Here is a 24,704-nt window from a genome sequence, read left to right as displayed (position 1 = left end):
TGTACAGGGTTTTTTGTTTTTTTAACATCTTTATCGGAGTATAATTGCTTTACATGGTGTGTTAGTTTCTGCTGTGTAACAAAGTGAGTCAGCTGTATGTATACATAGATCCCCATATCCCCTCCCTCTTGCGTCTTCCTCCCGCCCTCCCTATCCCACCCCTCTAGGTGGTCACAAAGCACAGAGCTGATCTCCCTGTGCTATGCGGCTGCTTCCCACTAGCTATCTGTTTTACATTTGGTAGTGTATATGTGTCCATGACATTCTCTCACTTCGTCCCAGCTTACCCTTCCCCTTCCCTGTGTCCTCAAGTCCATTCTCTATGTCTGCGTCTTTATTCCTGTCCTGCCCCTAGGTTCATCAGAACCAGTTTTTTGTTTTGTTTTGTTTTGTTTTAGATTCCATATATATATGTGTTAGCATACGGTATTTGTTTTTCTCTTTCTGCTTACTTCACTCTGTATGACAGACTCTAGGTCCATCCACCTCACTACAAATAACTCAATTTCCTTTCTTTTTATGGCTGAGTAATAGTCCATTGTATATATGTGCCGCATCTTCTTTATCCATTCATCTGTTGATGGACACTTAGGTTGCTTCCATGTCCTGGCTATTGTAAATAGGGCTGCAATGAACATTGTGGTACATGACCCTTTTGGAATTATGGTTTTCTCTGGGTGTATGCCCAGTAGTGAGATTGCTGGGTTGTATGGTAGTTCTATTTTTAGTTTTTTAAGGAACCTCCATACTGTTCTCCATAGTGGCTGTATCAATTTACATTCCCACCAACAGTGCAAGAGGGTTCCCTTTTCTCCACACCCTCTCCAGCATTTATTGTTTGTAGACTTTTTGATGATGGTCATTCTAACTGGTGTGAGGTGATACCTCATTGTAGTTTTGATTTGCATTTCTCTAATGATTAGTGATGTTGAGCATCCTTTCATGTGTTTGTTGCCAATCTGTATATCTTCTGGGGAGAGATGTCTATTTAGGTCTTCTGTCCATTTTTGGATTGGGTTGTTTGTTTTTTTGACATTGAGCTGCATGAGCTGCTTGTTATTTTGGAGATTAATCCTTTGTCAGTTGGTTCGTTTGCAAATATTTTCTCTCGCTCTGAGTGTTGTCTTTTTGTCTTGTTTATGGTTTCCTTTGCTGTGCAAAAGCTTTTAAGTTTCATTAGGTCCCATTTGTTTACTTTTGTTTTTATTTCTCTTTCTCTAGGAGATGGGTTAAAAAGGATCTTGCTGTGATTTATGTCATAGAGTGCTCTGCCTATGTTTTCCTCTAAGAGTTTGATAGTGTCTGGCCTTACATTTAGCTCTCTAATCCATTTTGAGTTTATTTTTGTGTATGGTGTTAGGGAGTGTTCTAATTTCATTCTTTTACATGTAGCCGTCCTGTTTTCCCAGCACCACTTATTGAAGAGGCTGTCTTTTCTCCATTGTATATTCTTGCCTCCTTTATCAAAAATAAGGTGACCATATGTGTGCGGGTTTATCTCTGGGCTTTCTATCCTGTTCCATTGATCTATATTTCTGTTTTTGTGCCAGTACCATACTGTCTTGATTACTGTAGCTTTGTAGTAGAGTCTGAAGTCCAGGAGCCTGATTCCTCCAGCTCCGTTTTTCTGTCTCTAGATTGCTTTGGCTATTCGGGGTCTTTTGTGTTTCCATACAAATTGTGAAATTTTTTGTTCTAGTTCTGTGGAAAATGCCACTGGTAGTTTGATAGGGATTGCACTGAATCTGTAGATTGCTTTGGGTAGTATAGTCATTTTCACAATGTTGATTCTTCCAATCCAAGAACATGGTATATCTCTCCATCTGTATGTATCATCTTTAATTTCTTTCATCAGTGTCTTATAGTTTTCTGCATACAGGTCTTTTGTCTCCTTAGGTAGGTTTATTCCTAGGAATTTTATTCTTTTTGTTGCAATGATAAATGGGAGTGTTTCCTTAATTTCTTTTTTCAGATTTTTCAGCATTAGTTTATAGGAATGCAAGAGATTTCTGTGCATTAGTTTTGTATGCTGCTACTTTGCCAAATTCATTGATTAGCTCTAGTAGTTTTCTGGTAGCGTCTGTAGGATTGTCTATGTATAGTATCATGTCATCTGCAAACAGTGAGAGTTTTACTTCTTTTCCGATTCGGATTCCTTTTATTTCTTTTTCTTTTCTGATTGCTGTGGCTAAAACTTCCAAAACTATGTTGAGTAATAGTGGTGAGAGCGGGCGACCTTGTCTTGTTCCTGATCTTAGTTGAAATGGTTTCAGTTTTTCACCATTGAGAACGATGTTGGCTGTGGGTTTGTCATATATGGCCTTTATTATGTTGAGGTAAGTTCCCTCTATGCCTGCTTTCTGGAAGGTTTTTATCATAAATCGGTGTTGAATTTTGTCGAAAGATTTTTCTGCATCTATTGAGATGATCATATGCTTTTTCTCGTGGAATTTGTTAATATGGTGTATCACATTCATTGATTTGCATATACTGAAGAATCCTTGATTACTGGGATAACAAGGGCAACCAAAGACAACGGCTATCACTGTCATGGGAAATCAGTGTCCACATAACCAGGGCAACCAGAGCATCAATGGCTATCACTCTCACTGGAAGTCAGGGTCCACATATAAGATTTTAAGCAACTTTATTTTGAGAAATGCTAGCAGTGCAACTGGATTTCAGTCAAATTAAACTATTTCTCAGAAATCCAGATTATGAACACCTAAGTGATCTATACTGATTTTTAAGTATGTCTTGATATGACAACAAAAGTAAAGTACAAAAGTAAAGAGTAAAGATAAATTCCAGGGATAGAATGTGATTTAGTAATGGAAAGAATATGTTTTAGAGTCACAAAGACCTGAGTTGAATCCTCCTTCACCAAAATCACATATATATTGACCTTGCCCTCCACCTCTTTGGAGCAGTTTCTCAGAGCTATCTGAAATGCTGTCTCCCATGCTATAGTCCTCCCCTTTAAAAGCCCACTTGATCATGGTGTACGATCCTTTTAATGTGCTGCTGGATTCTGTTTGCTACTATTTTGTTGAGGATTTTTGCATCTATGTTCATCAGTGATATTGGCCTGTAGTTTTCTTTCTTTGTGACGTCTTTGTCTGGTTTTGGTATCAGGGTGTTGGTGGCCTCATAGAATGAGTTTGGGAGTGTTCCTCCCTCTGCTGTATTTTGGAAGAGTTTGAGAAGGATAGGTGTTAGCTCTTCTCTAAATGTTTGATAGAATTCGCCTGTGAAACCATCTGGTCCTAGGCTTTTGTTTGTTGGAAAATTTTTAATCACAGGCTCAATTTCAGTGCTTGTGATTGGTCTGTTTATATTTTCTATTTCTTCCTGGTTCAGTCTTGGAAGGTTGTGCTCTTCTAAGAATTTGTCCATTTCTTCCAGGTTGTCCATTTTATTGGCATACAGTTGCTTGTAGTAATCTCTCATGATCCTTTGTATTTCTGCAGTGTCAATTGTTACTTCTCCTTTTTCATTTCTAATTTATTGATTTGAGTCTTCTCCCTTTTTTTTCTTAATGAGTCTGGCTAATTGTTTATCAATTTTGTTTATCTTTTCAAAGAACCAGCTTTTATTTTTATTGATCTTTGCTATTGTTTCCTTCATTTCTTTTTCATTTATTTCTGATCTGGTGATCTTTATGATTTCTTTCCTTCTGCTAACTTTGGGGTTTTTTTGTTCTTCTTTCTCTAATTGCTTTAGGTGTAAGGTTAGGTTGTTTATTTGAGTTATTTCTTGTTTCTTGAGGTAGGATTGTATTGCTATAAACTTCCCTCTTAGAACTGCTTTTGTTGCATCCCGTAGGTTTTGGGTCGTCGTGTTTTCATTGTCATTTGTTTCTAGGTATTTTTTGATTTCCTCTTTGATTTCTTCAGTGATCTCTTGGTTATTAAGTAGTGTATTGTTTAGCTTCCATGTGTTTGTATTTTTTACAGAATTTTTTCCTGTAATTGTTATCTAGTCTCATAGCATTGTGGTCGGAAAAGATACTTGATGTGATTTCAATTTTCTTAAATTTACCAAGGCTTGATTTGTGACCCCAGATATGACCTATCCTGGAGAATGTTCCATGAGCACTTGAGAAGAATGTGTATTCTGCTGTTTTTGGAAGGAATGTCCTATAAATATCAGTTAAGTCCATCTTGTTTAATGTGTCATTTAAAGCTTGTGTTTCCTTATTTATTTTCATTTTGGATGATCTGGCCATTGGTGAAAGTGGGGTGTTAAAGTCCCCTACTATGATTTTGTTACTGTCGATTTCCCCTTTTATGGCTGTTAGCATTTGCCTTATGTATTGAGGTGCTCCTGTGTTGGGTGCATAAATATTTACAATTGCTATATCTTCTTCTTGGATTGATCCCTTGACCATTATGTAGTGTCCTTCTTTGTCTCTTGTAATAGCCTTTTTTTTTTAAAATTTAATTTTATTTATTTTTTATGCAGCAGGATCTTTTTAGTTATCTATTTTATACATATCAGTGTATATATGTCAATCCCAAACTCCTAGTTCATCCCACCCCCACAACGCCCCCACCCTCCCGCTTTCTCCCCTGGTGTCCACATGTTTTGTAATATTCTTTATTTTAAAGTCTATTTTGTCTGATATGAGAATTGCTACTCCAGCTTTCTTTTGATTTCTTTTTTTTTTTTTTATAAATTTGTTTATTTATTTTGGCTGTGTTGGGTCTTTGTTTCTGTGCGAGGGCTTTCTCCAGTTGCGGCGAGTGGGGGCCACTCTTCATCGCGGTGCGCGGGCCTCTCACTGTCGCGGCCTCTCCCCTTGCGGAGCACAGGCTCCAGACTTGCAGGCTCAGCAGTTGTGGCTCACGGGCCTAGCTGCTCCGCGGCATGTGGGATCTTCCTGGACCGGGGCACGAACCTGTGTCCGCTGTGTTGGCAGGCGGATTCTTAACCACTGCGCCACCAGGGAAGCCCTCTTTCGATTTCTATTTGCATGGAATATCTTTTTCCATCCCCTCACTTTCAGTCTGTATGTGTCCCTAGGTCTGAAGTGGGTCTCTTGTAGACAGCATATATACAGGTCTTGTTTTTGTATCCATTCAGCCAGTCAGTCTGTGTCTTTCGGTTGAAGCATTTAATCCATTTACATTTAAGGTAATTATCGATATGTACCTATTACCATTTTCTTAATTGTTTTGGGTTTGTTATTGTAGGTCTTTTCCTTCTCTTGTGTTTCCTGCCTAGAGAAGTTCCTTTAGCATTTGTTGTAAAGCTGGTTTGGTGGTGCTGAATTCTCTTAGCTTTTGCTTGTCTGTAAAGGTTTTAATTTCTCCGTCGAATGTGAATGAGATCCTTTCTGGGTAGAGTAATCTTGGTTGTAGATTTTTCCCTCTTATCACTTTAAGTATGTCCTGCCACACCCTTCTGGCTTGCAGAGTTTCTGCTGAAAGATCAGATGTTAACCTTATGGGGATTCCCTTGTATGTTATTTGTTGCTTTTCGCTTGTTGCTTTTAATACTTTTTCTTTGTATTTAATTTTTTATAATTTGATTAATATGTGTCTTGGAGTGTTTCTCCTTGGATTTATCCTCTGTTGGACTCTCTGTGCTTCCTGGGCTTGGTTGACTATTTCCTTTCCCATGCTAGGAAAGTTTTCAACTATAATCTCTTCAAGTATTTTCTCAGTCCCTTTCTTTTCTCTTCTTCTTCTGGGATCCCTATAATTCGAATGTTGGTGTGTTTAGTGTTGTCCCAGAGATCTCTGAAACTGTCCTCAATTCTTTTCATTCTTTTTTCTTTATTCTGCTCTGTGGTCGTTATTTCCACTATTTTATCTTCCAGGTCACTTACACGTTCTTCTGCCTCAGTTATTCTGCTATTGATTCCTTCTAGAGAATTTTTAATTTCATTTATTGTGTTGTTCATCATTGTTTGTTTGCTCTTTAGTTCTTCTAGGTGTTTGTTAAACGTTTCTTGTATTTTCTCCATTCACTTTCCAAGATTTTGGATCATCTTTACTATCATTACTCTGAATTCTTTTTCAGGTAGACTGCCTATTTCCTCTTCATTTGTTTGGTCTGGTGGGTTTTTTTCCTTGCTCCTTCATCTGCTGTGTGTTTTTCTGTCTTCTCATTTTGCTTAACTTACTGTATTTGGGGTCTCGTTTTCACAGGCTTCAGGTTCCTAGTTCTTGCTGTTTTCGGTGTCTGCCCCCAGTGGGTAAGGTTGGTTCAGTGGGTTGTGTAGGCTTCCTGGTGGAGGGGACTGGTGCCTGTGTTCTGGTGGGTGGGGCTGGATCTTGTCTTTCTGGTGGGCAGGAGCACGTTTAGTGGTGTGTTTTGGGGTGTGTGTGAACTTAGTATGATTTTAGGCAGCATCTCTGCTAATGGATGGGGTTGTGTTCCTGTCTTGCTAGTTGTTTGGCATGGGGTGTCCAGCACTGTAGCTTGCTGGTTGTTGAGTGGAGCTAGGTCTTAGCGACGAGATGGAGATCTCTGGGAGAGCTTTCGCCGTTTGATATTACGTGGAGCTGGGAGGTCTCTGGTGGACTAGTGTCCTGAACTCGGCTCTCCCACCTCAGAGTCACAGGCCTGACACACGGCCGGAGCACCAAGACCCTGTCAGCCACACGGCTATCTTGGCCGCTGGGCAGTTGGAGGCTGCCCGGCGAGCAGTGGCCTCCACGCACACCAGCGCCCGCCTGCACCTCACACGAGCAGCGCTCCCCCTGTATAGGGTGTTTGATTACAACTCCAGGAACCAGCTTCAGTTAACTTAAGCCCAGGAAACAGCATGTACAGTAGGGGTGGCCACAGCACAGTCTTGTTAAAATGCCTCAGGTGCCATCAGGACACTACTGCTTCTTGATACTACCTCTAGTCAAATTGTTCTGACGTCTTCTTTCTAGAGTGATAATCAAAACTCTTTCTTCGACTCTTGGCATGTTGGAGATATTATGAGTATATTAACAGTTACCAAATGCTTAGGTGCTTGATTGATGGTTATTAGAGCACCTGTTACTTGAATAGCAGTTACAGTATCACTTTATGTTTCAGTAGCTGGGCAATCCCAGGAGAAATTAGGTGGCAGATCAGCCTCCAGTCAAAGGTTATGGTCTATTGTCATTGTATGGACATTATTACTCATGCTCTGCCGAAGTTAGAGAATAGAATAGCAGTGGATGATGTCTCCTGCCAACAGTGAGACGGTGTCTTGGAGAAGAGATCAGTCAAGGACATATTGAAGCATAATTAGGAGCCTTGTTATAAGCAGTGGGGAAGTGAGATGTCTGGGTTGGGGGTGAGCCAAGGAGGGTAGTCCTGGCTCCAGGGCTGACACAGGGCTCCCAAATAAAGAGATGTTCTGCAGGAAGCAGTTGCTCTAATTAATGTAATTAAGGTTTTATTTATGGCCATTTGGGGCTGCCTTGGCAGCCAGGCAATTTGAGGAAGGTGGTAATGATTCTCTCAGCTTTGGAAAATGAGGCTTCAGGCATTTTGGGGGAAATTCATCTCTGCTTTGCCACATCTTTTTTTTTTTTTTTTTTCCCCCAACCTCTACCCTCATAGGTTTATGAGTGGTGAAAGGAGAACATTTAGTCGTGCTGGAAGGAAGCAGCATATTAACTCTTCTGCCTCCTAAGAGATAGGTTTCTGCTTATCTTCCCCAGAAAGAAAGCAAGACGTAAATATAACACTATTCTCTTTGCTTATTTATTTATTTATTTATTTATTTTAAAAAATATTTTATTTATTTATTTATTTATTTATGGCTGTGTTGGGTCTTCATTTCTGTGTGAGGGCTTTCTCCAGTTGCGGCAAGTGGGGGCCATTCTTCATCGCGGTGCGCGGGCCTCTCACTATCGCGGCCTCTCTTGTTGCGGAGCACAGGCTCCAGACGCGCAGGCTCAGTAATTGTGGCTCACAGGCCCAGTTGCTCCGCGGCATGTGGGATCTTCCCAGACCAGGGCGCGAACCCGTGTCCCCTGCATTGGCAGGCAGATTCTCAACCACTGCGCCACCAGGGAAGCCCTATTTATTATTTTTGAGGTGATATACACTTTAGTAGTTATCTTAGGTGTCATATTAAGCTTTAGAACATTGGGCACGTCTGCGTTTGTTCCTCTGCTTCAATTTGCTATCCCTAATTGAACTGACTTTTATATTTAAACATTCATCCACTGGAGAAAAGCAAAAACAATAATGGTATCAGTGTAGGATTTTTAGAGGAGATTTTTGGTTATGTGTTATACAGTGGAAGCATGAAAACCTTGTAGTCGTCAGAGTGTTTAAATTTCCTTGTCACCACCATTGTTATCAGCTCTACCATGGCCATTAGCAAATAGTGGTTGAGGCTAATCAAGTGTAAGATTAGCGAGTTAGCCACCGAGAATAAGAGGTTTCTACAGAAACAGATAAACAGGGGTAGTAGCATAAGCTTGTGTTAATTATGTCGGAAAGGTCTTCAGAGAATACACATTTGTTGGGCTTCTCCGTATCCCCTGACGTGAGATCAGCAGTTAGTCTCCAGGAATGCAGAAGTTTCAGGGCCTGGTTCTAGAGTTTAGAGAAAAATGGCAGATAATTAAGACTTAAGGTTTTTTGTATGTTTATATTCCTTAATGAAATGTGACTCTTAATTTGTCTGAGACTTTTTAAAGTCAATACATCTATCTAGATGTAGCAATGAAGAACTCGGTGATTAGGAAATTTTAATGATGGTGGTTTTTCTGTCATTCTTAAATTTCTATAAAGAATGTGGCATTTATTGGTTTTAATCAAGTTAAAAATTTCTTTAAATGGCTTCATGGTGATTTCCAAGTTGCTCAGAAATGTAATCATGCCACTTCAAAAGAACAGCTTGGTAGAGCTACAAAGTTTATAGCACCTAGTACTTTTTTGAAGCTGTAGTATTAAAGAGATTTATAGCTCCATTATATATGGAAATGGGAGCTCAAGAGCATGTGGTAATTGAAATCCACAGACAGTCCTTCACTTGGAGTCCTTTCTGGAATGTGGGGAGGAACAATTAAACATAGATAGTCTTTAAACCTTTTTTCTTTCTTTTTTTTTAAAATAAATTTATTTATTTATTTATTTATGGTTGCATTGGGTCTTCATTGCTGTGCGCGGGAGCTACTCTTTGTTGTGGTGTGTGGGCTACTCATTGTAGTGGCTTCTCTTGTTGCGGAGCACAGGCTCTAGGTGCACCGGCTTCAGCAGTTGTGGCATGCGGGCTCAGTAGTTGTGGCTCGAGGGCTCTAGAACACAGGCTCAGTAGTTGTGGTGCATGGACTTAGTTGCTCCGCGGCATGTGGGATCTTCCCAGACCAGGGCTCGAACCCGTGTCCCCTGCATTGGCAGGCGGATTCTTAACCACTGTGCAACCAAGGGAAGTCCCTAAACCTTTTTTCTTTTTAGTTATCATGTACATTTCTTTTAGGCCATTGTGTATTGTACATTCTAAGAGGTGTAAAAAAAGTTTAAAAAAAGTAGTAGTAAACTGATAATGAGCTCCTGATTGCTTTGCTGCTTACTTTTTGTGGTACAGACACTCACTGGCCCCAAACATACAGCAGAATTTTATTTTATTTTATTTTATATTTTGGCCTCACTGTGCGGCATGCAGTTCCTGGACCAGGGATTGAACATTGGCCCCCAGCAGTGGAAGTGCAGAGTCCTAACAACTGGACCACCAGGGAATTCCCATACAGCAGAATTTTAGATGCTCTCTTTTGTAAGCTCTAGTGGCTTAAGTAATCAGCATGGTATTGAAGGTGATGATGAAAAATCATGTTGACTACTCATGTTGACTACTCATGGAAACGCTCCAAATGGGTGCAGCTTAGTCTTGCATAATGCTAGTGTCCTGTCTGTAAGACTCTAGTCATCAATGGGGTAATTTTGGTCCAACCGTATACTTCAGTCCTTGTTTCTCTCCTTTTTGATGCCTAACCTGGTTACTCTGAGAATGCCCACACTCCTTAACATGGCTTCACTTCTGCCCCTTCCCGCCCCACCCCCCACCCCTGTACTCCAGCTCTGCCTTCTCACTATTCCTCATGCCCACCTGGCCTTTCACATCTTTATGTTCACACGCTGGTCTTTTTGTTGGGAATATCCTCTTATCCACCATCCTGGTGCTGTGGGGTCCTAATCATCACAAATGCTACTAAAGTCATTTCTGCTGGAAAGTCTTTGATGTCAACCCCCAGCCCCCAGGTGAAGGTTGCTTCTTCCTCTGTGGCTCCCATACTCCTTTATTATGGAAGTTGTCTCATATTCTTAGTGTTCATTTGCAAGCCTTTCTCTACCACTAGTCTGTAAACTCATTGAAGGTAGAGACAATGCCATTTTTCTGTCTTTAGCATCTGACGTAATGACTAATACGTATTCGGCATTCATTATATGCTTTGTTGAAATGATTTCAACAGAATATATACTTTTGTTGTTTTAGAGTGTTTGTTCTGAGTAGGACTGTGCTATATCCAGGGCTGTAAGAAGTGTGACAGTCGACCTGGGCCTTAGAGGTTTATATTGCTCTTGGAAGAGAAAAGACACGCAGGAAAAATGTTAAATAATTAAAGGCAGTGAATGGTACTACCACTGTTTTAAGAAAAAGAACACGGAGAAAGCATATAGGTCCTCAGTAGAGAACTGGGTAAAAGATGTTATATTTATACAGAAGAGGAGAGGTATGGGGAAGTGGGATGGAGAAAATGCATGTATTTTGGAGGAAGAAAAGCAAGAAAAAAGGCAGTGCCAGAGCACAGAGACCACATGGAATTGGGACAACTAGCAAATTACTTCATCTGAATCTCTTTCCCTCTTCTATAAAGTAGGAATAATATTTGTATCTGCCCTACAGAATTATAAAAAGGAAGTGAGATGTAACAATTCATGTAAAGCATTTAGCATAATACCTGCAACGGAGGAAACGCTCACGTGGTAGCAATCCATTATTATTATTGTTAGTATAGAGTTGTGATTAAATTAGAGTGGCCAGGCATAAAAACCCACCTTTATGAGGGAACCATAGAAAGCGAAGCCAGACAATCTGTGGGAAACCCAGTTAGAGAAATGAAGGCAAGGTAATAGGTCAGAGATCAGATGAAAGTGGGAATGAACAGGTTATCTGGTCAGTGTTGGGGGAAGGGAAAAGCACAGAAGTGTGAAGAGCCGTGGAGAACTGAACACAAAGAACTAGTGAAAAGAAGACGACCTTGAAGCTAAGGCAGTGCTTGCCCCGGGCGGTTTAAAAAAGATCTGCTTCCGGCTGGGACTGGAGCCCATCACTGAGCATGCCCAGCCCGAGAGCCCGCTCCGCTGGTACGAGCAGGTGTCCAGAACGAGTGAGCTAGCTGGTCATTAGCGGGACTTGTGGAAAGGGGGGAATTGCGGTAGCGGCAGATTGTGACGAGAGATAGGGCAGTGGTGGAGGTAAGTAGGGAGATTGTTGAGGCAAAAGAATGGCTAAAAGCTTTATTGGAAACAGGATCCCAGTTTAAGTTTACATAGGGCTTTCTTTCTACTGCCCTAGGTTTGAAAGGCAAGGTTTTGCAATCCAGAGATGGTGTCTGTCTCCTGGGCCCCTAGGGGAGTCCTCAGTCACTTGTTTGGCCTGTCTTTCTCAAAATATTAGACAGCCTCTATGCCCAGTGTTTCAGCTTTAGTAGATTGTTATTATATTTTTTTAGGTATGAGCTAAAAAGAGAAAGTCTTATTTATTATGCTTTTGGAAATGTTCAGGATTTTTGTCATGCAACATAGCCAAAACATTTTCTACCTAAGGTATGTACGTTAAATACAGCAGTCTTAGATTACTGTTCTCCGACTTGCATGTTTATAAAAAATCACCTTAGGTGCTTGTTAGACTAAAATTTAGATTTCTGGGCCTCACCCCAGACCTACCTTATTTCTAGGGAAAACACCTTGGAATTCATGTTTATAAGCATCCCAAGTACTTCTTGTGATCAGGCAACTTGGATAAATATTGCTTGTGACAAATAAAAGCCTTTTAAATTCCTCTATCCTTGTAGGTCAGGGATTCTAGTTTTCATTACTAAGTCATGGTCTGATTGTACTCTGATTCAGACTTTGAGAAGTCATAAGAAAGGTTTACTGTATTCTCCTTGTTAGACCAGGAGTTAAGCCTAGTGGTTCTCAACTGGGGAGGGGAGTGGATATTTATCCCCCAGGGGGCATTTGGCAATGTCTGGAGACATTTTTGGTTGTCATACTAGGGCTGTGGGTGTTACAGGTACCTATTCTACAGTGAACAGGACCTCCTCCCACAAACAAAGAATTATCTTGTCCAAAATATCAACAGTGCTAAGGTCAAGAAACCCTGGTTAACCCTTAAGATCTGTCAGTATTAATAAACAATCAGCCAATTAATTTAAGTCTTAAGTTGAGGTATATATATCTCATGGGATCAACATCCATATTAAGATGTAGAACATTTCTACATAAAAGAATATGTCAAGAAAAGCAAAGCCAACCATTTGCTAGACTTTTGAGGTAGGTCCACGTCAAGGCCCTTGGTTTGCAAATGGGTATGTAATGGGAGTGGAGTCTCTTTTCTATTTTTTGACTAAATCACACTTTAAAGAGTCCTTTAAAATGGAGCTGGAATGTAAAAACACTTGTGAATTGGTTTGACTGCCAAGTCATCCTACAGTTTTACAATTTTTCTCATTTTCCTTTATGCCTGTTTCCTCTATACTTGATTTGACAACAGTTTTTTGTTTTAGTGACTTGTCTCAGTCCTATAAGACACTTTTTTTTCATTTAGAACTCATCAGTTTACATTGTAATTACTTGAATATGATTATAATAGCTGTATAATGAGTAGAAAGAGGGCTAGGGACAGACACAGTTGACTTATAAGCATAGGATTCAACTAGGGGGACAGATAAACTTTCCCGCATGGAGGGTGGGCCCCTAAATACTAGTTGGGAGGGGGCTCTGGGCACACAGGACATGCATGTTTTACAGAGGCACTGAGAACAAGGGTTAATTCATTAACTTATGTACGGGAAGGTTGATTAAGAAAGCTCTTTCAGTTTTCAGTGAGCCAGTGTAATTTGAAAGACAGGATAGGAGGGAGGGAACACCAGATATTTTGATCTTTTTGATTAGTTACATAGGAACAGCCTTTACTTTCTCTAACTTCTCTAAATTAGACACTTAAAACTTAAATTTGGATTTCTCACCAATTCATATTTTCTGAAAAGAATCAGAAGTAGATAAAAAAGTAGCCATATATTTAATTAGGGAAAACAGGTGTTCATGTTTGCATTTTTCCTAGAGAGTACTTAATTTTCAAATTTGAAGTAACAGTTTGGGAATAGATAGAGGAATCTGACAAATGTAAAAGATTATATTTGAGCACGTTTCCAATGTAATTATGTAAAGTACTTTGCAGATCATGATATATCTTTTAAAGGTATGTGTACCTTTAGGTCAAATCATTGTAAACCCTGGGAAAAAGGACTGGGGACTTGCAGGCTCTTGTCAGGTCTTGTCTGAATCTGGCGTCAGCCTTGTACTAACACACCAGATACCACCCCGTAAGTTCTGTTGAAAAGCGGTCTGCCAATTTGAAGCTGTCTATTGCTTAATAAAGTCTAGCAGCTTCTATATGTTGTCTGTAGAAGCTGAATAAATATAGCAAGATAAAATCTGTTTAATTTTGGAAGTGATAGTATCATTTACTTAAAATCTTTGAGTTAAAAGTTGGAAGCAATTTTTGCATGACGCTTTAATTTCACATGAACAATATTTTTATACACTGTAGGAGAAGTCATAAAAATTTAAAATGGAACATCTGTGCTAACATTTGTATCAATTTAAAAAAAACTAGAAAGAACCTTATTAAATAATATGAGTAGATAGTTTAAGCTACATTTTGGAATGGTGGATTATATACTTTAAAAAATCACAATTGAGATTTATTTTATGATGCATTTTTAGAAATAATTGTATTTCACAAAATATTCCTTTTGTTTTCATTTTTGCATTATTTGTTGCTGGCAATTCCAGAATCCCCATGTGATTTTTTTCTTGTTCACATCATTAAATGAGCATCTTTTAAAACAGAAAATGTTTCTTCTCCCTAGTAGAAGCATATATATTACTATACTTATAATTAATATAGTTTCAAGAAAATTAAATAACTTGGTTTAAATATGTCTTAGTGAAACTCAATTATTTGGCAGTATTTGGGAGGGAAAATATGAATTGGTGAAAAATCCAAATTTGAGTTTTAATTGTATAATTTAATTATTGTGTTGAAAATAAAGGCTATGATATATGAAATGTATTGCTTATTAGAGATCCTTAGGGAATTTGGATTTGAATAGCCAAGAAGATCTTGTAGCCAGCTTAACTCTAAGTATGCATCTCAATGCTTAAAGATATTTGGAAACAAAAAACAGTCTACCTAAAAATTTTATTTATACTATTCATAAAGCAATGTAATTCAGATTTAATTAGAAATCAGAAGTCATTTACTGTTGCTAATTTGTGCCAGGTACATTGGAGATACGAAGAATAAAACTTGTGCAAGCTGATAAGAGTTTTAATGCATTTGAAAATAATTTTCCTGGAAATTTGCTTTTTTTTGGTAGAGAAGATTGCAATTTACAAATGCTAATATTTTCATAATTGTCATTTTATGGGTTCATTAAACCTGTATTTATTGAGCTGCTACTTTACATCATAGTGGCTGCAGTTGCCATTCATTTCTTGCGCTTTGTTTCCCTTGTTTTTCTTCATTATCTTGTGCTGTCAGAATTGCTGTCTTTCCTCTAGAGGTGTACTTCATTTAATGTAATAGCAACATTCCCGAGACTATGCATGTATCACATTTTAATATTGCCCCTGCCTTTACTTTACAATTTCAGAAAGAATTGTCAAGCCCTTTAGTGCTAGGCTTTTTGATAGCACCTTTTATATTTCCTTAATTTTTAACAGATACATCATATTACATTCCTGCCCCCTCCCCCGCCAGGAAATTACAAAGAGAAAGGATAAAATTGGTAACTTTACCTTCTTCTGATATGTCTTCAGTACTCTGATTTACATCCTGGAACATCAGTATGTGACAATACACAGAGTATTGCCAGCCAAGGAAGCTCACCCAAAACCTCAGCATCCAGTTTTCCTCGAGTCTTCACTACATAGGCATGAATGATTGACTCACTGGGCATGTAATTGAAGTCAGTCCCAGCCCCCTCCCCTCTCAGGTTGATATCACAAAGCCCCACCCTCTAATTATATGGTTGGTCCTTCTGGTGAGTCTTCTTGCAGCATAAACTGTCTAAGGGGTTTACCACAAGTCACCTTGGAAGCATGCACGTCCTAAGCATCAAGTATGGTCTTAAGGGCCCACTGTGAATAACAAGGATACTCCTGTTACCTGGGAAATTCCAAGGGTTTAGAAGCCAGCCAAATTCTTATTATAGACCCTTCTATTCCCCCTGAAGGTATAGTACGGCTTATTTTATTAGGTGTATGCAAAACTGAACTATGTTATCATTTCTTTAACATTTCTAGAACTTTACTCTGCCATTAGTTATGTGGCCTTGATTAAATTACTTAACTTGTTTGAGGCTCAGTTTTCTTGTCTGTTATTATGGAGGTAATAGAACCTACTTATTAGAGAAAAAGCAAAATGCCTTACAGAGTGTCTAAAAATAAAACATAACTCTATAAAATAATAACCATTATTATGTGCACATTTGCACTATAATCAAATGCAATAATTAAGAATCAGTAGATAATTTTTTCCTGCTACTTATAAGCATACAGCTAGGACTGTCTTTGTCCAACTTTTTTCCTATTTGTAACATATATATTAAGTCTGTATTATTCTATATTTTACATATTATATTAAATGTATAAATATACTAATACTTATACAAAATATGTTATTTATATTATAATTTAGTGTATATTTCTAATACATAAAAATATAAAACAAATATGTTAGTAAAAATATGAATATATTAAATATAAATATAATATATAATGTATATGTAAAGTATATATTATATATGTGTAATATATATTGAAAGGAGTGTTTAGCCGAGAAACTGATAATATGACTGTTTTGACATTTGGCCATTTCTTGTCAAGCAAATCAATTAATGATTGGTGTTTTAAACTGTTCTACTTGAATAAGCTTTATATTTTTAGATGACATCTGTAAATTAATTCTTAAATACAGGATGTAATTTTAAATAAGTGAATCTCTTTTATACCGTATTTTGACCAGTTTTTTGTAGCTTTCCTCCTGACTGCTTTTATTACACCAGCTACTTGAGATTTGACTGTATTTTTATTTTCTAATTGCTTGCATTAGTTATGCACCTGTTTGCATTTAAACTTTCTTCTAGATAAACTCACTATTTATTACAGGTGTTTTATAATCAGTTTATAATGTCTGGAGTTACTCAGTATATGCTATTGTCTGCCCAGAAATGGGAAATTAGATTAACTTTTGTACTTCCTCCATAGAAGGTAAAGATATGACATTTGGAGTTTATGACCAAAATACCCAAATTAATATATGAAAGCTCCATGTGTTCAGAAACTATGAACCTATGATATGAGCATATCTTTATACAACTATGAGCATACCTTTCTAGAACTTGTCACATTGGCTGGCAAAGCTGAATTAAAACACCAATTTAAAAATGAGGAAGTATCATTTGAAACCTTTATTAACTGTAGCAGTAAAAACAATAAAAATGAGTAAGTAGTTTATGGAAAAATCATCTTTGTTTCATAGTTTTCTGGGAAACTGTCAATTATTATGATTAAATATTAATCGACATTCCATTGCCTAACTATTCCATAAAAGTTGTTACAAATTGCCACAAGCAATTTTCACTGGAGAAACTGGTAGAGATTAAACTATATTATATCTTAAAACACTTCAATCCCTCATATGTGCACGAAGTGGAGGAGTGAAGTAATTATCTGGATCACAGGAGGTAAGATAACATTTTCGTTGTGGTTTTCTAGAAGTGTCAAATGAAAGTCTTTTTTTCTGCTCGTAAAGCGTCTGCTTCCAGCTTTCTCTGTGGCCTGTGTAAGCTGAGGAGGACCACCAGGGCTGTAGTGTCTGGAGGTCTTAGACCCCTCACAAACTGTCTTCAACCAGAGCAGCTGGTTTTATTTGATTTATATACTGGGATTCTGTGAAAAACATCCTTTAAAAAAAAGAATTCTCTTGAGTCCAAAAATCAGGCTTGTTCAGAAATTGCTGGCCCAAGAGAATGTTTAAGGATTTTTAACATAAACTGAGCAGTTGAAAACGATACTAGAACATAAAGGAGTAGAAGGAAGGGAGAAGCAATACAGATGGCAGAGGACAGATTACTTTTCTCTCCACACACCACAGTGAGGATGGGAAGAATGTATTATGATTATTTGGCTGCTGACCGTACGCTACTTGCTGGGATTATGCTGTACTCTTTTCTTACTGAGGTAAACTGTATAGAAAATAAAGGGAACTATTTTAAATAGAATGTATAATTCAGTAGCATTTAGTACATTCACAGTGTGCTGTAACCGTCACCTCTGCCTAACTCTAAAACATCTTCGTCGCTATGTTGTATTCTGCTTTAAAATTTTATTTACCAAATTTATACTGGGCTTCTTTCTCAAAAGGGCTAGGAAATGGTGTCTAATACAGACTATTAATAAAATAGAAATGGAAGATCAGAACCAAGGAAAGGAGAAGGAGGCTAGTATGTAATTTATAAACATTAATGTCGTTTTTATTCAGCGTCAGGGTGGATTCTTAGGCTTCCCAGCAGCAGAGCAATAAGGTACATCTGATAAGAGAAGAATACTAGCTCCTCAGTGGAAACAGTTTTTCTTAACACTCAGTTCTAAATGAAATTTGTCATTTGGGACTTGATGTGACATCGAGTGACTGGAGTTTTATAGTGGATACTGAAGCATTTTAAATATGACTCTTTGTGAAATAACCTTCAGTAAAAGCTAAGGACACACTCTTATTCTGTGAGGTGATGATAGGAATTTTAGGTATACCAGAATCACACATATTTGACTTCTACTTGTTTGATCTCCAGATAGTCCAGATGCTGTTTTTTGACTAGAAAAAGGCAGAATGTGAGGTTGGCGGGAAGCCTTAAGAAGATCTCTGTCAGCAGGTCCAGAGGGGATGGGAGCCTGGTTGGACCAGGGGTATGTTTTAAGTGAATAGTGAAATATAGTTTCAAGGCTAAAGTCTTTTTTGTATGTTTATGTAATGAGGTGTATGTAGATGATATAAAGTATAAACCTCACTGTGCGCAAAGATACACAACTACTGCACATGGTTACAGAGGTTACTTGTTTCAGCCAGTGGATGGTGTGTGGCAAACCTAGAAGTAACTGGGGGATATTTACAGGCAAAAATTTCCTTATTTATGTTTGGTAAATTTAAATGTATTACCAACAGTGTAAGTATGAGGAGATTAGAGTAGATTTTATTGGTTCTGTACACCTATTTTAAGTTGCTTTTCCTAAAGTTTTGCTAATTTACAGTGCAACTAGCAGTTTAAGAGAATTCCAGTTTCATTGCATATTTGTAAGCACTAGGTATAATCATTAACACTTTTTTCTAATATAATAAAATGCTTAATTTTTTTAGAAGAGGAAACCGAAGGCCATGGTAATACAGTGACATCAGACTATACGCTGATGGGCATGGTCTATATATTTTTTACTCTAAACTTTATTTCAAAAAATTAGGTATTCCCTTTGTGTAAATTCACCAATTTTTGTCATTTTGGGACATTTGTATTATCTCCTCTATTAAATGCTGAACCATTTGAAAGTAAGTTGTAGTCATTATATGTCAGCATGTTTCTTTTAAAAATAAGGACATTTTCAGCCATTCCACAACCACCCTATTGTTATTACAACCAAGACATTTAACATTGAAACAGTTAAGTTATCTATATACAGTCTGTATTCAGATTTTTTCAGCTGTCCCAGAAACGCCATTTATTGCTTTTCCCCAATCCAAGATTCAATTAAGGAACATGCCTTGCATTTGGTTGTCATGCCTTTTTAGTCTTCTTTAATCTAGAAAAGCCCCTACTGCCTTTTATCTTTCATAATATTGATAGTTTTGAATAGTGCAGGCCAGTTTTTTTATAGAATGCCCCCAGTTTGGTTTTGTCTGATTGTATTTCCTGTTAGAGTGAGGTTAAACATTATGACAAGAATGTTGAATAAGTGAGATTGTGTTCTTTCCATTTCATCGCACCAATAGACACTTAAAATGTCGTTTGTTCTGTTTTTGGTGATGCTGCATTTGATAACTAGGTTAAGGTGGTATTGCCAGATCTTTCCACCTACAGGTAAATTTTTTCCTTTGCAATTAATAAAGAAGCTATGGGATGTTATTTTGAGAGTATGTGACTCTCCTCTACAGAGACTATTTTAATCATTGTTGTATTCCCACTACCTAGTACAGGGCCTGGCATGGAGTAAATGCATAATAAAAGTTTATTGAGTGAATAAATGAATGACCTGGGATACAGGCCTCTTTCTTTCAAGTCAGATGCAATGTTACATTGAATTTATGTGAAAATTTATTTCTTATCTTTTATTTTTTTCCAGCTTTATTGAGGTATAATTGACAAAATTGTCTATATTCAGAGTTCACAATGTGATGATTTAATGTATGTACACATTATGAAATGAATACCTCAATCAAGTTAATTAACACATCCATAACCTTAAATAGTTACTTTGTGTGCGTGTGTCTATTCAGGTACTCTGCCATTTTAAAATCAAATGATTTTTTTTTTTGCTATTGAGTTGTATGAGTTTTTTGTATACTTTAGATATTAACCCCCATCAGATATATGGTTTGCAAATATTTTCTCTCACTCTATAGGTTGCATATTCATTTTGTTGATTTTTCCCTTTCCTTTTTAGTTTGATATAGTTCCACTCGTTTGTTTTTGCTTTTGTTACCTGTGATTTTGGTGTTATATCCAAAAAAATTGTTGCCGAAGCCAATGTCAAGGAGTTTTCCTCTATGTTTTCTTCTAGGAGTTTTACAGTTTTAGGTTTCATATTTAAGTCTTTAATTTATTTTGAGTTAATTTATGTGGGTGATGTAAGGTAGAAGCCCAGTTTCATTCTCTTGTATATGGATACCCAGTTTCCCAGTACCACTTATTGAAGAGACTGTCCTTTTTCCATTGTATGTTTTTGGTGATCTTGTCAGAGATTAGTTGACCATATATGGGTGGGTTTATTTCTGGGCTCTGTTCTGTTCCATTGGTCTATGTGTCTGTTTTTATTCTGGTATCATACTGTTTTGATTAATATTGCTTTGTAATATAGTTTGAAATCTGGAAGCATAATGCCTCCAGCTTTGTTCTTCTTTCTCAAGACTGCACAGGCTATTTGGGGTCTTTTGTGGTTTCATACAAATTTTATGATTTTTTTTTCTTTTTTGTGTGAAAAATGCCATTGGAAACTTGACAGGGGTTTCACTGAATCTGTAGATTGCTTTGGATAGTATGCACATTTTAACAATATTAATTCTCCCAATCCAAGAACGGGTAATATCTTTCCATTTATTTATGCCCTCTTCAATTTCTTTCAACAGTGTCTTATAGTTTTTATTGTACAGGTCTTTTACCTCTTTGGTTGAATTTATTCCTAAGTATGTTTTCTGTTGCAGTTGTAAATGAGATTTTTTTCTTAATTTCCAGATAGTTTGTTGTTAGTGTATGTAAATGCAACTGATTTTATTTCCTGAAACTTTACTGAATTCATTTATTAGTTTGATTTCTTAGCTTTTAAAAAGCACTTTATACTTTATATTGAACATATTAATTAAAATAAGTATTTTATTTACAGCTAAATAGATGATATGCTAAAATGTAAACCATAAAGCATGTGAAATGAGTAGGCTTTTTGCAGAAGAAACAAGTGTTTTGGTAATGAGAAAATAAGGTAATATAAACAGGCACTTTTCTCCGGTGGATCTAAAACACTTCCCCAGGTCATGATTAGTAACTAATAAACTTTATCAAACTACCTTGCCTTAAAAACAAACTAAATCAGTCTTCTAAAATAACAGATATGTGAACTTTTGTACAAGTTGCTCCACTTATGACTTCTAAAATGTGAAAATGACACTCATATCACAGCTTATGAAATTCTTATCTTTGATAAGAATTCTGCATATGCATTTGTACATTTGAACTAAATACATATAATTATATATACTATCTGATTATAATTAGACACCAATTCGTTGATATGTAGTATTAACACATATAATATTAACATATATATTTATGTCAAAAATAACTTGTAGTTTTTTTAATTTTTAAATTTTTTTATTTTTTAACATCTTTATTAGAGTATAATTGCTTTACAATGGTGTGTCAGTTTCTGCTTTATAACAAAGTGAATCAGTTATACATATATGTATGTCCCCACATCTCTTCCCTCTTACATCTCCCTCCCTCCCACCCTCCCTATCCCACCCCTCTAGGTGGTCACAAAGCACCGAGCTGATCTCCCTGTGCTATGTGGCTGCTTCCCACTAGTTATCTATTTTATGTTTGGTAGTGTATATATGTCCATGACACTCTCTCACTTTGTCCCAGCTTACCCTTCCCCCTCCCCATATCCTCAAGTCCATTCTCTAGTAGGTCTGCATCTTTATTCCTGTCTTGCCCCTAGGTTCTTCTGACCATTTTCTTTTTTTTTAGATTCCATATATATGTGTTAGCATACGGTATTTGTTTTTCTCTTTCTGACTTACTTCACTCTGTATGACCGGCTCTAGGTCCATCCACCTCACTACAAATAACTCAGTTTCGTTCCGTTTTATGGCTGAGTAATATTCCATTGTATATATGTGCCACATCTTCTTTATCCATTCATCTGTTAATGGACACTTAGGTGGCTTCCATGTCCTGGCTATTGTAAATAGAGCTGCAATGAACATTTTGGTACATGACTCTTTTTGAATTATGGTTTTTTCAGGGTATATGCCCAGTAGTGGGATTGCTGGGTCGTATGGTAGTTCTATTTGTAGTTTTTTAAGGAACCTCCATACTGTTCTCCATAGTGGCTGTATCAATTTACATTCCCACCAACAGTGCAAGAGGGTTCCCTTTTCTCCACACCCTCTCCAGCATTTGTTGTTTGTAGATTTTTTGATGATGGCCATTCTGACTGGTTTAAGGTGATACCTCATTGTAGTTTTGATTTGCATTTCTCTAATGATTACTGATGTTGAACATTCTTTCATGTGTTTGTTGGCAATCTGTATATCTTCTTTGGAGAAATGTCTATTTAGGTCTTCTGCCCATTTTTGGATTGGGTGGTTTGTTTTTTTGATATTGAGCTGCATAAGTTGCTTGTATGTTTTGGAGATTAATCCTCTGTCAGTTGCTTCATTTGCAAATATTTTCTCCCATTCTGAGGGTTATCTTTTCGTCTTGTCTATGGTTTCCTTTGCTGTGCGAAAGCTTTGAAATTTCATTAGGTCCCATCTGTTTACTTTTGTTTTTCTTTCCATTTTTCTAGGAGGTGGGTCAAAAAGGATCTTGCTGTGATTTATGTCATAGAGTGCTCTGCCTATGTTTTCCTCTAAGAGTTTGATGGTGTCTGGACTTACATTTAGGTCTTTAATCCATTATGAGTTTATTTTTGTGTATGGTGTTAGGGAGTGTTCTAATTTCATTCTTTTACATGGTGCTGTCCAGTTTTCCCAGCACCACTTATTGAAGAGGCTGTCTTTTCACCAATGTATATTCTTGCCTCCTTTATCAAAGATAAGGTGACCATATGTGCGTGGGTTTATCTCTGGGCTTTCTGTCCTGTTCCATTGATCTATATTTCTGTTTTTGTGCCAGTACCATACTGTCTTGATTACTGTAGCTTTGTAGTAGAGTCTGAAGTCCAGGAGCCTGATTCCTCCAGCTCTGGTTTTCTTTCTCAAGATTGCTTTGGCTGTTCAGGGTCTTTTGTGTTTCCATACAAATTGTGAAATCTTTTGTTCTAGTTCTGTGAAAAATGCCAGTGGTAGTTTGATAGGGATTGCATTGAATCTGTAGATTGCTTTGGGTAGTATAATCATTTTCACAATGTTGATTCTTCCAATCCAAGAACATGGTATATCTCTCCATCTACTTGTATCATCTTCAGTTTCTTTCATCAGTGTCTTATAATTTTCTGCATACAGGTCTTTTGTCTCCTTAGGTAGGTTTATTCCTAGATATTTTATTCTTTTTGTTGCATTGGTAAATGGGAGTGTTTTCTTAATTTCACTTTCAGATTTTTCATCATTAGTGTATCGGAATGCAAGAGATTTCTGTGTATTAATTTTGTATCCTGCTACTTTACCAAATTCATTGATTAGCTCTAGTAGTTTTCTGGTAGAATCTTTAGGATTCTCTATATATAGTATCATGTCATCTGCAAACAGTGACAGCTTTACTTCTTCTTTTCCAATTTGGATTCCTTTTATTTCTTTTTATTCTCTGATTGCTGTGGATAAAACTTCCAAAACTATGTTGAATAATAGTGGTGAGAGTGGGCAACCTTGTCTTGTTCCTGATCTTAGTGGAAATGGTTTCAGTTTTTCACCTTTGAAGATGATGTTGGCTGTGGGCTTGTCATATATGGCCTTTATTATAGGGAGGAAAGTTCCCTCTGCCTACTTTCTGGAGGGTTTTTATCATAAATCGGTGTTGAATATTGTCAAAAGCTTTCTCTGCATCTATTGAGATTAACATATGGTCTTTCTCCTTCAGTTTGATAATATGGTGTATCACATTGATTGATTTGCATATATTGAAGAATCCTTGCATTCATTCCTGGGATAAACCCCACTTGATCATAGTGTATGATCCTTTTAATGTGCTGTTGGATTCTGTTTGCTAGTACTTTGTTGAGGACTTTTGCATCTATGTTCATCAGAAATATTGGCCTGTAGTTTTCTTTCTTTGTGACATCTTTGTCTGGTTTTGGTATCAGAGTGATGGTGGCCTCGTAGAATGAGTTTGGGAGTGTTCCTCCCTCTGCTATATTTTGGAAGAGTTTGAGAAGGATAGGTGTTAGCTCTTCTCTAAATGTTTGATAGAATTCGCCTGTGAAGCCATCTGGTCCTGGGCTTTTGTTTGTTGGAAGATTTTTAAATTCAGATTGGGCATTGAACCCACAGGCTCGGACACGAACCTGCTGTCTTTTTTTTTTTTAAAGAAATTCACGTTCTTTTTATTTATTTATTTATTTATTTATGACTGTGTTGAGTCTTTGTTTCCGTGCGAGGGCTTTCTCCAGTTGTGGCAAGTGGGGACCACTCTTCATCGCGGTGCGCGGGCCTCTCACCATCGCGGCCTCTCTTATTGCGGAGCACAGGCTCCAGATGCGCAGGCTCAGTAGTTGTGGCTCACGGGCCCAGTTGCTCTGCGGCATGTGGGATCTTCCCAGACCAGGGCTCGTACCCGCATCCCCTGCACTGGCAGGCAGACTCTCAACCACTGCGCCACCAGGGAAGCCCTGTTGGAAGATTTTTAATCACAGTTTTAATTTCAGTGCTTGTGATTGGTCTGTTCATATTTTCTATTTCTTCCTGGTTCAGTCTTGGAAGGTTGTGCATTTCTAAGAATTTGTCCATTTCTTCCAGGTTGTCCATTTTATTGGCATAGAGTTGC

The 24,704-nt window shown here is 37.5% G+C and overlaps 1 protein-coding gene across 3 annotated transcripts in view; it reads left to right on the top strand.

Annotated features, from left to right (window-relative positions):
• The window catches only part of TBC1D4 (TBC1 domain family member 4), a 211,083-nt gene that overhangs the window by 15,173 nt on the left and 171,206 nt on the right, over positions 1 to 24,704 (top strand). The window lies entirely within an intron of this gene.

This window comes from Balaenoptera musculus, chromosome 18, assembly GCF_009873245.2.
Source record: "Balaenoptera musculus isolate JJ_BM4_2016_0621 chromosome 18, mBalMus1.pri.v3, whole genome shotgun sequence".
Lineage (NCBI taxonomy): Eukaryota > Metazoa > Chordata > Mammalia > Artiodactyla > Balaenopteridae > Balaenoptera > Balaenoptera musculus.
Note: the sequence above shows the minus strand (reverse complement) of the source record. Positions and strands in the feature narration are given on the sequence as shown.